At 41.4% G+C, this 6000-nt stretch overlaps 1 long non-coding RNA gene across 1 annotated transcript; it reads right to left on the bottom strand.

Moving 5' to 3' along the window:
* Positions 1–2108: 2108 nt before the first annotated feature.
* On the bottom strand, positions 2109–5673 carry LOC129837925 (uncharacterized). Its single transcript, XR_008756784.1, has 2 exons — positions 5084–5673; positions 2109–2845 (listed from the first exon to the last, which is right to left on the bottom strand). It is a non-coding gene; the product is annotated as an uncharacterized LOC129837925 (long non-coding RNA).
* Positions 5674–6000: the final 327 nt, after the last annotated feature.

Genomic DNA, 6000 nt, shown 5'->3' on the forward strand with positions numbered 1-6000 from the left:
GCGTCCGGTTCTCAAACAGAACAAGTAAGCCATTAGGAAGAAGCATTGAAGGGCTGAAAAGCAGCCAACACCAAGGGAATTAATTAACTCAATGTTTTTAGACCAAGCTGGATGTTCAAAACCACTTTCAGAGACCTGACAAATCCTCTCACCTCTGAATGAATTCTCACTGGCATTAAACAAAGCATGTGTGTCCATGTATGCTGATGATTCAACCATATACTCATCAGAAACCACAGCTAATGATTCACTGAAACCCTTAACAAAGAGTTGCAGTCTGTTTTGGAATTGGTGGACAGTAATAAACTGATCCTGAACATCTCTAAAACGTAGAGCATTGAATTTGGTACAAATCATTCCCCAAGTTATTGACCTCAGCTGGATCTGGCAAGTTATTGACCTCAGCTGATTCTGGCAAGTTATTGACCTCAGCTGAATCTGGTAATGAATGGTGTGGCTGTTGAACAAGTAGAGGAGACTAAATTACTTGATTACTTGACCTTAGATTGTTAACTGTTGTGGTCAAAATATGTAGATTCAATGGTTGTAAAGATGGGGAGAGGTCTGTCAGTAAAAAAGAGATGCTCTGCTTTTTTGACACCACACTCCACAAAGGAAGTCCTGCAGGCTCTAGTTTGATCTTATCTTGATTATTGTCCAGTCATATGGGAAAGACCTAGTCAGTTGTACAACTGAACACATCTTCCACATGTAACCCAAACCCTCTGAATCAGAGAGGTGCGGTGAGCTGCCTTCATCCACATCCATGGCACCCAGAGTTAATTGCCTTGCTCGGGGGTAGAACAACATATTTTTTCCTTGCCAGCTCAGGGATTCAAACCAGCAACCTTTCAGTTACTGGCCCAATGCTCTAACCACTAGACTACCAGTCAAGTATTGCAAGGAAAGCCCTAGTTAAGCTGCAGATGGTTCAGAACAGAACGGCACATCTTGCTCTTCATTGTAATCAAAGGGCTAACACTAATAATATGCATGCCAGTCCCTATTGGCGTCACTTCTTGTTTTTATAAGAAACACTAATATGTTGGAATTTCCAAATTGTTTGCATAGTCATCTTACACACAGCACTGACACACACACTTACCCCACCAGACAATCCACCAGGGGTCTTTTTACAGTCACAGGTCCAGAACAAATGCAAGGAAACATACAGTATTATACGGAGCAATATGAGTGCATGGAAGTCCCTTCCATCTTATATAGCGCAAGTGAACAGCAAACCTGGTTTCAAAAAACAAATATAGCAATGGCTCTCCCCAGTGACCTACTTGTTCTGTGTATGTACTGACATGTATGTTGAACTGATAGATGCACACACACACTGCATGTTAATGGTTTTAAATGTATGTTAAGTGTTTTTGTCTGTAATGTATTTTTTTATGTCACATATGTTATATATATGTGTTAGCAGTTGATGTTATTCTTCAATAACACAGACCCCAAAGCAGAGCAGGGGGAGGAAAATAAGTTTATTCAAAGAGGACAAATCATGGATGTTGTAAAGGCTGTTGTCTTCCTCCTCGTCTGAGTAGGAGAAGTTTGAAGGATCAGAGGACCAATGCGCAGCGTGGTAATTGTTCATCTTATTTAATGAAGTCAACAACTCAAAATACAAAAACAACAAAGTGAAAACCAAAACAGTTCTATCTGGTGCAGACACACAAAGACTGAAAACAACCACCCACAAAACCCAACAGAAAACAGACTACCTGAATATGGTTCCCAATCAGGGACAACGATTGACAGCTGCCTCTGATTGAGAACCATATCAGGCAAAACACAGAAAACCAACACAGAAATAGAAAACATAGATTACCCACCCAACTCACGCCCTGACCAACTAAAACAAAAGACAAAACAACGGAACTAAGGTCAGAACGTGACAGATGTTATGCTGAGAGGTAGATGTTCATTCTCCCCTGTCCTCAGTGATTCTCTCCACAGAACAAAGAGACAGGATGTAGTTTTATAACCCCCAGCCACAGCCTGTGGTTGACCAATTAGAATTCCTTGCAACAAAACTGGGCCAATGGCCAAATAACAAGTATCCTATTTCAGGCTCAATAAATAGACAAATTCCTCCCATGTCTCTGACCCATTGTTTATTAATTCCCTTTTACAAAAAAAACACTATTTCCATTGATCGTTAGTACTCTCTTGACTTTTAGTCCTCTTGACCTTTAGTCCTCTCTTGACTTTTAGTCCTCTTGGCCTTTAGTCCTCTGCATTGTGTATTGATCTTTAAATATTCTTACACTCCCCTTAGAACATTTAAAAAAAATATATACTTCAAATGTCTTTTTAGAAAACAATAGAAAACATGAAAAAATAGACAGTATAAAAAACAAGCAGTAAGCATAAAATCATTTGCATGAAACACCTTGCATTTCTAGAAAGCACAAAGGGCATATTTTACTTGCTGTTACAATAAGACATCAATTTCAAACAAAGTTATAGAAAATAAGCATTAACAGGTGTAATGATGATGTCCCTTACGATTCCTATCACATCCTGTATTAGGAGGAAACTCACAAAATAAATAACTGTCTGCAAGACAATAATATTCAATCGTCCTATTAGCAAGGTAATCATTCACCAAGTCCTTTAAAAGTGACCAGCTCTTCCACACTGGTATCAGTCCCACATAGATAACTATTAAAGATTATATTCTGACAGTCTGCCGGTAGTGAGGAATTATTCTTCCGTTACACTGGTTGATAAGGACATCTCTAATGAACACTTCACCGGTGATCTTGTATCGTTTCAGGTACAGGCCTCGGGTCAAGGAATATTGCTGCAGCCTCAGACGATAGATTCTCATAACCTGTAACGAAGGAAACAAAAAAGTGAAAGTAACAAGTTCTGGTTTCAAGATAAATTGATATTTCACATAGATCTCCCTATGTAAGCATGTACCGATTTTTGGGAGAAAGTTGGACATTTCACCTAGATATCCCTAATATGATGACTGCGGTTGTCACGTTCCTGACCGGTTTTCTGTTATTTTTGTATGTGTTTGACGGTCAGGGCGTGAGTTTGGGTGGGTAGTCTATGTTATGTGTTTCTATGTTTGTTTAAGGGTGACCTGATATGGCTCTCAATTAGAGGCAGGTGGTTTTCATTTCCTCTGATTGAGAGTCATATTAAGGTAGGTGTTTTCACACTGTTTGGTTGTGGGTGGTTGTCTCCTGTGTCAGTGTTTGTCGCGCCACACGGGACTGTCTCGGTTTATGTAGACTGTTCGTGAGTTCTTCGTGTATTTATGTAAGTTCCATGTCCAGGTCTGTCTACTCTGTTTTGTTATTTTGTTAATTATTCAAGTGTATTTCGTTTCATGTTTTTTCGTCTTGTTCATTAAAATCATGTCATTTCACAACGCTGCGTTTTGGTCGAATCCCTGCTCCTCCTCTTCGGATGAAGAGGAGGAGGAAAGCCGTTACAGCGGTGTACAACATACATGCTTATCAGGTTCTGATCATCTTACTATGCTTCTTCACCCGAGATTGGCCCCCGATTGCTAATCAATCAGTTCTTTATTCTCCAGGCTCCGCTTTGTCATCAAAATGGACAACCTTGCAATGAATGACATGTATCCACCGTGATTTTCCCTGAACTTTTACTGCTGATCTTGTTATGAGCAAAACTTGATAAGGACCTTCTCATTTTGGCCCTAATGTCATGTCCCCCCTCGTGTATTATTCCCCACGCCTCTCTTACTTGTCTGTCTGCTTCCCCTACTGCATTAGAGAGTTGGATGCTACAGTTAAGCATTATGTCCCTCATAAAGTGAACGTCTGCTTTTCTCAAATCTAACGTACCTGGTAGTGACATGGGTTAACCTGTGACGACCTCAAACGGACTCAACCATGTGGTTTTGTTATGTGTGCCCATATACTACATAATACCGTAAACAATGCATACGAGGTGTTTCCTAATCAGTTTAGGTGACAGAGGTGTTCTCTTGGCAGCCGCCTTGGCAGTTCTGTCAGCCAGATCATTACCTTCACTCTCGTCTGTAAAGATTTTTCCATGTGCTTTCATTTTCAAAATCGCAACTTGTCCAGGTAACTGGAGAGCATTCAGTAGAGCCATGAGCTCTGGTCCATTCTTCAGAGGAGCTCCCAGTGATGTCATGAATCCTCTGTTTTTCCATATATTTCCAAAATCATGGGTAACGCCAAAAGCAGACCTCGAATCTGTGTAGATTTTAGCTGTTTTTCCTTCAGCCTGTTTACATGCTTCTGTCAAAGCCACCAATTCCACCACCTGGGCTGTTGTTTCTGCAGGTAACGTGTCTGTCACTATCACATTGTCCATTGTAGTAACTGCCCAGCCTGCCTTCCTCACACCCTCCTCCACAATGCTTGAACCATCTGTGTATAAGATAAACTCTGGGTTTTCCAACGGATGACTCTTAGTAAACCTATCAGATAGCTGATCCAAAACCAACTCACAGCAGTCATGTTCAAGTAATGTAGTATCTGGAGGAAGAATCCGAGTAACTGGATTACATGGTGTGCCACGTTGTATGATGATGTTAGGAGTCTCTACTACTTTAGTAGCGGCCATAGCTTTCTTGCTAATGGGATATTGTCTTGTGCAAGGTGGGGCAACACCTGTCAAGCACACTGGTTCCATATCCAAAGTTCCACTCTCATTTTTCTTTGTAGTCCAAATAGCATGGTTCTGAACTGTAGATCCCTGCAGTTGTCTAATTTCTCACGTCACCTTTCCTTCAGAAACGTTCAGCGTAGAGTCAAGTTGCAGAATAACACCAAGGCCTAAAATAGGTTGTTCAAATGAGTCTATCCACACCCCTGCATCAATCTTCATTGGACCAATAGAAATTGATAATGGTTTGGTCTGTTTCATATCTGTCTCTGTCTCCCGCCCGTGTACTGAGGACATATGTTTTCCATAAGATATGGGCAATACAGTGACTTCAGCACCCATATCTACTGTACTAAAAACCTACTGTAAAGTTGTTAACCATCATGTTGACATATATTCCACCCGATGTACACCAGCTGAGATGGACGTAAGAGGGGGTCTATTAGTTTACCTCCACAGCAGCCGGAGAGAGCTTCTTAAATTTCTGCATCAGCATTGTGTTGTTGGGGCTGTTGTCCTGTTTCCATTTTCCCTTAGACGGACCCTTCTTCTCCTGGCCACTTCTCATAAAGACACGTCCATTTTCCCTTAGACGGACCCTTCTTCTCCTGGCCACTTCTCATAAAGACACGTCCATTTTCCCTTAGACGGACCCTTCTTCTCCTGGCCACTTCTCATAAAGACACGTCCATTTTCCCTTAGACGGACCCTTCTTCTCCTGGCCACTTCTCATAAAGACACGTTTTCGTTCCGACGTTCTCGTTGCCAGTGACCAGAAATCCCACAATAATGACACACACCAGGTTTGTCTTCTGCTGAACAAATAATGTTGTTGGTTTCACTCGGAACCTGTACAACTCTGTTACCCACGTCTCGTGGATGGTTCAAAGTTTTTGACCATCCATCCAACTGTTTTGGAGATGCTGATTTATGTGTGATTACTGTCACTGGAGGTTAGTCTTTATTTCCTTTCGCAGCCTGTGTTCTGGTTGGCCTAAGACAGCGTTCATCACTGCTGTCAAAGTCTGTTGACTCAAAGACAGGCAGTGCTGACCAGATGCTTGAAACCTGATCTGCCTTGCGCAACTCAGTGTGAGGATAGATTGAGGGAACAGAGAGCCCACAGGGGGGTCACGTCTGACTTTTTCACCCGTGTCTCCTCCTCTACTTTGAAATGGTTCTTTATATCACTATCACTAGACAGTGAATTGAAAATCTCTTTCATGCTCACATCCGGAGGAGCTGTTTTTCCCTTCTCCAGAGGGGTTTTCTCACCTAACAATGGCATTACATTAACTTCAAAATTTGTATAATATAAATCTCTATGTTCATATATATATTTATAACCCCTTGAGGACTCACACCTCC

The sequence above is a fragment of the Salvelinus fontinalis genome, chromosome 38 (genome assembly GCF_029448725.1).
Source record: "Salvelinus fontinalis isolate EN_2023a chromosome 38, ASM2944872v1, whole genome shotgun sequence".
Taxonomy (NCBI): domain Eukaryota; kingdom Metazoa; phylum Chordata; class Actinopteri; order Salmoniformes; family Salmonidae; genus Salvelinus; species Salvelinus fontinalis.